The 10722-nt window shown below is 40.7% G+C and overlaps 1 long non-coding RNA gene across 1 annotated transcript in view; it reads left to right on the plus strand.

Annotated features, from left to right (window-relative positions):
• The first annotated feature begins 2837 nt into the window (after positions 1–2837).
• LOC111815420 overlaps positions 2838–10722 on the plus strand; it is a 19668-nt gene continuing 11783 nt past the window's right edge. The window contains exons 1-3 of the long non-coding RNA XR_002820108.1: positions 2838–2892; positions 10065–10185; positions 10422–10516. This is a non-coding gene — a long non-coding RNA (uncharacterized LOC111815420). The remainder of the gene's footprint in view (positions 2893–10064; positions 10186–10421; positions 10517–10722) is intronic.

The raw sequence follows: 10722 nt of genomic DNA on the forward strand, positions 1-10722 counted from the left end.
AAAGAAAAAAGAAAAAAGAAAAAAAGCTTCAAATGGATTTGAAACCAAAACATGTCTTAAAGCTTCCAGTAAGTAATTTTTGTGCAATTTATAAAATTATTCAGGTGGCTGTGAGTCACTTGAGGATAAAAGTGAGGACACCATTTTTCTTGAGATTTTATAATATAACACCCACTTCCTGGTCTGTGTTCATGGGGTACTGCTTATGTGAGGAATTCATGCTTTAAAATAATAACACTACAAAATCCCGAGCACCAGAACTCCTCACATGTGACACATAACACTAGACTTCTTGACTTATTTGCAATCTGAATAAGGTAGTGAATAAACCCAAACAAACTAAAATGGCGTTCTCATAATACAGATCCCTGACCTCTATTTAAAATCCACTGAGGCTGTTTGTGTGAAATTCAGGATTTTTTAAGTTTTGGGAATGGAATTAATCTGATCAATACAACACATCACCTGTCACCTAATCCCCCCTCAGCCGACCAGCGCATGTCTAGCGCTTCTGCTGCCAACCATTGATAGATCTGCCAAGGCACACGGGCAGAGCTGCGTCGGGCAAGGTAGGCAGAAGCTCTGCCTGGCCTTGCGGCAGCTCACATAAATGTCAAATGAGTTACAAGAAACTTTTATTATAAATTTTAGAATTCTGTAATTCTAAGTGAGGATTTATAAATTAGTATAGCAAGTCCTTAACCTCCAAATAAGTTCCATTACAGGAGAATTGTTCTTAAATCAGATTCGCTCATAAGCCAACAAAGTGGCTCACGTTGTATAGCTATGAAAGCTCACAACTCAAATGTTCTAAATCAGGGACTTACTATATTCTGTATAGAATATTCTGTTGTCCACTCCAGAAGCAAGATTGTCAAAATTAGGAATATTCTTCTATGCTGTTTTTTTTTCACTTAGTGAAATACCTTAAATATTTTAAAGTACAATTTGAACCAAAGACATTTTTAAACAAAACTGCCTGGAGGAATTAGTTGGCACTTGAAGAAGTTATATTTTAAGGTACTTTCTTTAATATGCAAATCAGTTAAAATACATTTCAATTTTCTAGTCCAGGCCAATCCTCCTATTCATTTATTCAGTGAATGAACAAATGAATGAATCATTTTTTCATTTAGGTTGAATGTTGATTTAACATTTGCTATGTGCAAACACAAGCTGGCCTCTCATGTACTCTCTGAACAGTATGAAAATGCCAGTGAGTAGAAACATCAGAATGCAGGGATTTAAACCGCCAAACACAATATACTCATGAGAAAGTAATTACTTAGGAGAGGGCCACTTTTTTTTTTCTTTTTTTGAAAGGGTCTACAGGGTGTTCAGGGTCTCACTACTAGATCAGACTTGTAGTGATCCACCTGTTCACAGCCTCCTAAGAGCTGGGGTTACAGGCGCACCACCATGCCCAGTCTCAATTGAGATCTCAGTGCGCCCTGGCAGTGCGCCCAAGGACTGAACCCTGGGCCCCTGAGCCTGCTTGCAGGTGCTTTAATCTGCTGAGCTATTTGACCAGCCCTGGACCTGCTTGCAGGTGCCTTAATCTGCTGAGCTATTTGGCCAGCCCTGAGATGGCCACTGTGAAATAAAACAGCTAACAAAATTGACAAAAGGAACTGGTTGCTTGCGTCACAAGCTCTTGGACTTTGCAAGATGCCAGAGGCTTTGACTGCCAGCCACAGTCAGGAAGCCCTGATATTAGTGAGAGGTTACCTTTGGAGAAAAGTAGGCGGTAAGAGTCACTTAGTTTCATGTCACCTTCGCAAAGAGGCTTAGCACTAGATGAGTCCATGCAGGAACTCAGAAGCTGTTATTTGGGAATTTAAAAAGGCAAAAAGTGTCCATTTGTACTAATTAGGAAGTTTTGAGAGGCCCAATTAGATTAGGCAAAGCCCTCTTGCCTCTAGGAGGATATGAATTCAGCCCTCATTCCTATTGATCTTCACCTAAAGTGTGCTTGCAATTAATATATATGTTTTCAAAACTCAGAGAGAGAGAGAGAGAGAGAGAGAGAGAGAGAGAGAGAGAGAGAGATTTTTAAAAAGGAAATAAAGACTAGAAAAAAGATTTTGGAATACTATGTGGGGCCAAGAGCAGTCCCACATATAGAATCTTAGAAAATGTAAGGAGAAAATCCAGAAAAGGTTAGAAATTAGATGTTGACCTTAAAGGGGCACATGCACCAAATGTAACAAACTATAAATTAAACACTGGTTCTGTCCTGTGGCAGAAATCTCCCTGGTTCTGTGAGGAATGCTGGGGCCACCACAGTGATCCAGGATGGTTAATGACCAAGCAGCTGGTACCCAGGCCTGGGTGCCACTCTGGCTGAGCAGATGAGCCCCAGCCACCTCCCTCCCTTGCGGCCATGCGGTGCACTGGCTCCATGAAGAACCCTTTGTTCTTCCTTTCAGTAGCCACTATAGCTGCTCTGTGTTTTATTTCCAATTAAATTTCAACTAATCCCGACCTAAAGAAAAACAGTGTTGCTGGTGCTCCCCTCTCTCTCCCACCAGTGCTATGGGTGACAGAGAAACCGGTTATTGTACAAGCCCCGCCTTGGACACACCATGAAAGACGCATATGCCACCAGTTTGCCAACAAGTGCTTTCAAAAAGGTGCTTAATGGGCCCCTGGGCCCTGGGCCGCCAAGGCAGCCTGTCAATGGTGCCTCTTGTCGGCATGGTTGCTATAGTGAGCCCTTGTTTTTAATTCAGTTGCACAGTAAATAATACTTAATACACAGTGGGAAACAAATGGCCACTATAAATTGCCCTCTTCATCTGGTCAAAAGGGGGCATTTATGCTCTAAGGAATGGAGAGGAGCACCTGCTTCCTCAGCTTATTTGGATGTCAACTCTCCCTCCACCTGGCAAGGTATTTAGGTTTTTGGGGGGTTTGAAATACTTGCATCAATATGAAAACCACATTTATCAACATTTTAAAAAGTGATATTTTACTCAAACACTTCCAGTCTACTTGGGCTGAGTCTAAGCAAGAGGTGGATTTTTTCTATGTGTCAATAGTCCTTCATCCCACGACACTGAAGAGCTAGAAACTAGAAAAGCATAGTGCCAGGAAAAGAAGGGTTTAGTAAGCATCTATAGCATATGATAAATAGTTGAGAGCTTTGGGACTATCTGAGCACTCTGGAAACGAGGAAAAATGGTAGTGGCTGAAAGAAATCAGGGGGGATGAAGAAAGGAGCCCCCTCTTGGTGTGACACAGTTGGAGAGGGCGAGGAATTCAACGCTACTGAGAAATAGAAATACAGGAGCAGAGAGGTTAATAAAATGGGGACATATTCCTCTCTCTAGACACAGGGAGGTGAAAATTACTTATCACCTGCTGGAGTGGATGTGAGAACAGGCCAGTGACTGAGTGTGTGTCGGGGAATATTTTGTAACAGATAAGCAGTCACCAAGATGCCCTGCAACAGGCTTCCCAGCAGAACAGCATCTTGTGGCTGCTGTCTCCTCATTACAGGACAACAGCTGTTTCTGACTATAATTAGCTCACAGTTCAATAGTTAGCTCTAGTCTCTTACACCTGCACTGCATACAACATGGAAATTACAGAAGCACATGTTGTTTTTTTCTTAAATCACCTCCACTTACACACATTGTTAAGCATCTAATAGAAAACAACCATACCTTCCCTAGTTCTTTTCCTCCTTGGCTTGCTTTTTAAAAGCAAGTTGGGAAAAACTCTTTGTTTTTATGGGCCCCAGTTCCCATTTCCAATCTCACCTCCATGCTCCACAGCCCCCCTGAATTAAAGAAAGTCTCCAGCCTTGTCAACCAACCCACCATGCATCAGGCCATAAAAATCTTATTTTCAGCCACCTGCAGGATGATGGAGAGAAGAGGAAAGTGAACAGGGAAAGGGGAGGGGGAGATCTCCAGCTGGCCGCTGAAGATGGTTTCAACAGATTCTTTAGGGGACGGGAGGGTGCAGATCTAGGGTCATTTCCTGCCGGGTCTGTGCTGTGTAGAGGGAGAATCCATAATCATGCTGCCTAGCAGTTCCATTAGTGTCAGAACTCATTAGGAGCCCAATGCACTCGGCGGCAGTGGGCACACAAAAGAAAGAACCAGCCGAAGTCTGCAGACTGGCTGCATAGCGGTTGTTAGAATTGGGGGCAGACAGGAAGGAGGGATTGTAAAATTTCTGACTGGGTAATTAGAGTCAGCAGGGAGGCAGATAGGCAATAGCAGACCTCTCATTTCTCTCCTGGGGGTTTTAAAGGATTGGCAGGGGTGCTTTCTTCCAGGGAGGGGTGAGGTGGCCTGTGTCATCATTCACAAAGAAAAATGATCATCCATTTGCACTGTTTCTGGATGCAGCCAAGGAGGCGGATGTGGGTACTGTTGTTGGGATCTGGTTAGGGGAGAAGATCAGGATGGTATAGGATGGTTGCCTCAGGAGTAGTTCACCAGTGCAACTTGGTTGACTAGCTGACATCTAATAAATTCATATGAATGGGTTCCAGTTCCTCTCTCACTGTTTGTGTAAGAACACTTATAGAAGCGGTGGGGATGTGACAAAATATGGTAATATTATTATCCATGCCAGCTACCTTTGGCATTATAGTATGTCATTTTGATTTTCTTCAGATTCAACTATAGCAAAAGAAGTAATGTGATGCCTATTATGCTTACTTTCATGTCAACTTTATAAAATATAAAATGTGTATCCAGCCAAATAGAATTTTTAAAACATTTGTAATTGAGATGCAATCTATGTGCAACAAAATGCACCTATCTAAAGTGTGTAATTCAATGAGTTGTGAGAAATGTACACCTTTGCATAATGAGCATTATGATAATGTTCAGAACATTTCTGTTTACCTAAAAATGTTTCTTCTTACCCCTTTGTAACCGGTCATGTTCTCAGCTCCACCCTAATCCTGGCCCAAGACAACCACTGATGCTTCTTTCAGTCCCTGGGGTTTTGCCTTTTCTAGAATTTATGATGGTAATGGAATCATGCAGTGCATGGCTTTTGAGTCTGGCCTGCTTCAACCAGTACAGTGCTTTCAAAATGTTCTATGTTGTTGTGCTTTTCAACAACCTGTTCCTGTTGCCTGCTGGGTAGTACTTCCTTGCTTAAATATACCACAATTTGTTTTCCCAGTCTCCATGCATGGAGATTTGAGCTACTCCTGGTTTGAGATTATAATCAATAAACCTATTGCTCTGAACATTTAGCTACAATTCTTGGTAGTGTTTCACTTCACTTGATGATTTCTTCTGTTATTAGACAGGAAAATAAATATAATAACCTGATACAACGAATCATTCAACTAGAGAAAAATTGTGGCTATCATCTCAGCTAAGTTATAGGAATAAGTATTATTTTATGTTTTGTACAATGTGATGATAGAGTAGGATGATGGAAGCATGAGTTTCAGGTGCCATCTCCCATGTAAAGACATTTAGTTGGAACCCAAGTTTCAAATGACCCTCCAGTGTTCATGATGGAGTTGTGTGATCAAGTTCAAAGTCAGTGAATAGTATATATTAAAATTAAAATAATATTCCATTAAAACTTAAAGTTAAAATTGTTCCATTAAAAATAATATTCCATTAAACACCAAACTTGCAAACAAGTTTTCTTTTCATAGTTTATAATCTGAAAAGTCTACAGATTATAAAACTGCATACCAAATATGCAATGAAACTGTGAAAATTGGGGATATAATAAATTGAGAAGACATTATTTTTTGGTTGTTTATAATCTAAAAAGCCTACACATTATGAAAGTACACACCAAATATCAAATTAAAGTATTCCTCTATGTGAGGAAAAATAATTAAATAGATAGTACTTCCTTGGCTTCATTAAAATAACGTTTCTGAAGACCTTGGGAAATGGACTGCTGTAGACTGATTAGGACGCACTGAGAAGAGGGACAGCATAACAGCTGAAGTATAGAAAGATCCATAGTTTTGTTCCAATGCTGTCATTTACATAACAAATGGGCTCAGATTGCTCCAAAACACAGTGGCATCTTGCCCTGCTGTGCTACGCTTGACTCAGAAAGTCAAGTCTTGCTCTTTGGGCTTCTTGCAGCTATGTGGCCAAAGCTTTGGGAACGGGGGCTGTGCTGGCCTGTGCACAGATGTGGTCTATGGAGGAGAACAGAAGGTGGCCACTCTGCTGCCCTTTGGCAGTTCACCAGTTGATTAGCTTAAAAACTACTTTCTTCCAGCATCAATAATTTCTATCATTTTCACAAAAACTAGAAAAGGCCTAAAATAAGAAACTAGCTTAAGCACCAATTTTTAAGCCAAAGCTATATTTTATAGAACACCTGAAACCAAAATGATTCTGATTGCATTCTGTTTTCCTAGTTCCTTTGTTTAAGGTCCTGACCTTAACTTTGCTATTATACATTTTGGGATTTCTGGAGGCCAGCTTTACCCTGAGGGAAAATAATGATACAAATAAGCTTTAATTTTTTTTATACCTAACCTTACATCCTAGGGTCACCACTAAAACACATCACATTGAAAATCTGCAAGGTCTTAAGGCCAAGCTCACAGGAAAACTAGAAGCTGTGAAGGACATAGATCTGCTGAATATATTAAGTGTGCATATGTGTATGTGTATGTTTTTTTCTAATCCTCTAAGGTAAATTTATACCAACCCATACAGATGTACTCTTTTCTGTTTATTATTCCCAGTTGTGTAATGGAGGTTAATGTTGTGCAAAGGGAAAAAAAATCTGGAGTTTGACAGCTCTCCACCTATTTTATTTTAAGGCAAAACAAAGAAAATGAAAGCTTGTTCTTTGGGCCAGCAATTCTCTCTCACTAATTCTACCCAGACTGGATCATCTTAAATCTGATTTGGGATTTGAGCATTATTTGGATTAGCTCATTAGAGGGGCACCGTTCTGACAAGCCACTAATCTGGGGCACTGGTGCACAGCACCATGACAATATTATGCTAAAAATGAGAAATCTAATGAGATTAGACAGATCCTCGTGCAAATGGTCTAACGGGAATTTGCATGGAGATCTGTGAGCTAGGGAATGTGGGAGGGGGACAGATTGAGGTGTCCACCGAGCCAGATCCTGGCAGCCTGAACACCCACCTAGAGCAGTGATTCCATTTGAAAGGCAGCTGTGTCTCACCTTTTCTAGGGAGGTTTTGTGGAATAGCAAACAACTATTAAAATGGATTAAAATGTAAGGATAATAAAAGAGCATTAATTACGTTGAAGGTGTAGGTATCAGGGAGAGAGGCTGTGAGCAGAAAGGGGCCTTTATGGTAAAACCCTGACAGGGTAAGGACTAACTGGCAGCTGCAACCAGCAACCTCTTAACTCTGCAGTTGCTTAGTCCATGCTGGCTATCCAGGAAAACTCCACTGACGTTTTCCTCCCTTCACTTGTAATTTTAGTTGCTTTTAAGCTAAGCAGAACATGCTGGCTCCTTCTTTGTTTACAATGGGGCTGTCGCTAAGACCAGAAAATGCTGGGCTCCAACAATGCATGATTTATAACGCCCAGATGTGGACATGGGGAAGCGGACAGCACATGGTGGACAGGGGACTCTGGGTTTCCCCCAGTCCTTTCCTTTCCTGTTCACTCCAAGAGGGGGGAATAAAAAAGTTTCCACAGCATTTTCTTGCTTCTAAGTGGAAAATGAAGCCATTAACAGAGCCTAGGAGTCAGCCCCCTGGAGGCAATTCCTTTTTCATGTTGTGCTGTTCTGCCACCCAGTGGTGACTTTTACGACTCCGTTAAGACCTGCTTGTGATTAGATGGCTCCTCAATTTAGTAATCGTTCTTAAACTGAGAAGAAAGTTCAGTGTCACTTCATTCTGTGAGTCATCCTTAAATTGAGTAATTGTGTAAGACAAAATCAAATATATTTTCAATACATGTTAATAACCTCCCAGGTCAAGCATGTAGTCCCTTGGTATGTCTTTCTTCGCCAGGCAATCAATGAATTAAATCACACATTACCATTTAACTATCTAGAGCTGAATTCAAAACAGAACTGGATTCTACTTTCCTATCTACATTTTCAAAAATGTTTACAGATTTAGAGGAGAATTTCCTGAAGAAACTAATAGATGATCCATTTTAATGTAGTATCTTTGTTTGAAGTATGTTCAAGAGTCAAGGAGGACCTCAAAGGTATCAGAACAAGTCAAGAACGCCAATGCCAACCTGGGACAAATAGAGGACACAGACAAATTCCTTGTGTTATACAATCATCAGAACTTTCTAAAGCAGAGAAAAGGATTTCACGGGGGAGATTAAGAAGATCCTTAGCTAAGAAATGTATCTTTCAAAACACACTTTAACTTTTACTGCCAGAAAATAAAAGGCAGGGTGAAAAATAGTTTTCAGAGTCCCCAGCCTCAAAATTCAGAGTTCTAAGAATCACTGGGAGATGGCTTTGAACACTGTTAAGTGTTACTTTTGAAAATTAAGCATAGTGTATCTATAGAGTTTCCCATACTCTATTTAGGGAAAAAAAAAAGGCTGGGAAAAGTGGACTATCCCTAAATTTCTCCAATACAGAGGGAAATTATTTACAACTCAAAAGATTGTTTTCCTAAATATAGTTGCTTATAAGAGCCTATGATGAATTTTTAATTTTCCCTTTCATCAAAACCCACAGTAGAGTTTTTCTTTTCTTGGTCTTTTCTTCTTAAGATTCATGAAATCCCTTTGTCATTCAACTGTAGCTGAGCAGTAATCTATTATTTCACTTAGACACACACCAAATGAGGTGATGTTGATTAATCAAAGTAGAAGAAGCACACATGCTTTGGAAACAAAAACTCAGTGCCTTTGCAGGAACGCCCATGGCCCTCAGGAACTCTGTTGCTAGGGAGATGGTTACCAGGCATAGGTGCTCTCCTGGCAGCTGCATTTACAGAGGGATGACCCCTGACAACTTGTTTGATACTCTTTGGACTCAAGGCATGAATGAAGGGCTTTCAAATATTGAATTTTTCCGGTGTGTGTTGGCAAGAGGAGACTGTGCTCTGTAACTGCTTTTTGAAAAAGTGGATAGGCAAGGGAAAAAAAAAGAAAAGAAAAGTGGGGAGATGGAGAACATGATTAGAAAGTCATAATGAAAATGGGAGATTGGAGAGATGTGGAAAATTATGGGAACCCAGAGACAATATGCCCTGATAATTTTTTTGCCTGGATAATTTTGGATTGTGCCCTGAATTTGATAGCAAGGCAAACCCAGGAGAACGAAGCTACTATGATGTGACTTGTGTTTACCATATTTTTGAAGGAAGACCATGTATCAGCCATGCTGTCAGTGCTGGCCTGCCACGTTCCACTGTGTCATCCCTACACCCACCAACAGAAAGTCTCACTCAGCATGGACTTAACGTACCAAGAGTCATCATTAGAATGGTTGTGCTGGGGGCACCAAATGCTCATACCTCTTCTTTTAAACCTTTTTCTGCTTCAAATATGTTTGCTGGAGACCTTGCCAAGATTTGAAATCCTTGAGATCTATTATCCAACAGTTCCCAGCACCAGTTCTCAAATGTTTCCCAGGGGACATTGCTGAATGTACTGTGGGTGTACTTGCACACTCAGTGTGAGTGGAGACAAGGGTCTTGTGTTTAGTGAACCTCAGAACCTGGTTGGGACCAAAAATGATGAAAATGTAATAGAACATGTTTTTTTTTTCCTGAAAAGTTGAGGACTGAAAACATACTGAGGGTAGATGCTCAGAAGAAACTTAGCAAGTCAATAAAATCATTTTATGAAAGTGAATTGAATTGTGAGGTGTTTTGGTGAGTGTGTATGTGTGTGTGTGTGTGTGTGTGTGACTCTGAGGTTGTAGAATAAGATGGTGGCAAAGTAGAAGGTCACAGACAAAAAGGCAGAGTAGCAGGTAATTAATTTAGTTTTGTTCACCTCTTTGGAGTCAATTAATATTAACATATAATATACATATTATTTTGTTGGAGTCCCATTCTTTAAGAAAAATAAGCACCAAAATTCTTTAAGAAAAAGAAGCACCAAAATTATATAACTATATCTATTATTACTTTCAGAAAGAAAGAAGAGCATCCTGTGTAAGCATGCCAGGTCACCACAGACAGCAAGAATCCATACCTTGCTGAATCCAGGAGAAGGCCAATGCTGCCCAGGGGAAGCCACCTCTTCAACCCTCAGGTATTGAGTGTCTGTCCACCAGGTGTTGGGGAGGTGTGTGAGATTTGTAGGGCTGTAAGCATGGCAGAGAGACAAGAAAGCACCAGGTCACAAAGCCTCATAAGCACAAGGTGAGACCTTGGATTAGTTTTATAGGCTGGGAACAGCATAGCTCACTCATTCAGTGAGTTATCTACCCTCCAGATTGAGTGAGTAAATTGACCTAAGAGTTATACAATACATCTTTATTTTTGCAGCAAGAAGGAAGAAAGTTGTGCCATGTGAAGACAGTGAGGGACAGGCTGGTAAGAGATCCAAGGCTTCACTGCTTCACTGAGTGGTGCGGTTCATGGTGAGGCTTATGTCTACCGCTGTGATCTTTTCCCCATACATGCAGTTAGAAGCCAAACATGCTTGCCTCTGGTCAAAATACTTGCCGTACATGTAAAACCTCTAATGAGGCAAGAGGTGTAAAGCTCATTCCAAAAGGAAATTCAACCATTCTTCTGTTCAAGGAAGAGAAAGGGCAGGGCAGAGACCATCTGCAGGAAATAAAAT

Source organism: Octodon degus, unplaced genomic scaffold (assembly GCF_000260255.1).
Source record: "Octodon degus isolate 3935 unplaced genomic scaffold, OctDeg1.0 scaffold00016, whole genome shotgun sequence".
Lineage (NCBI taxonomy): Eukaryota > Metazoa > Chordata > Mammalia > Rodentia > Octodontidae > Octodon > Octodon degus.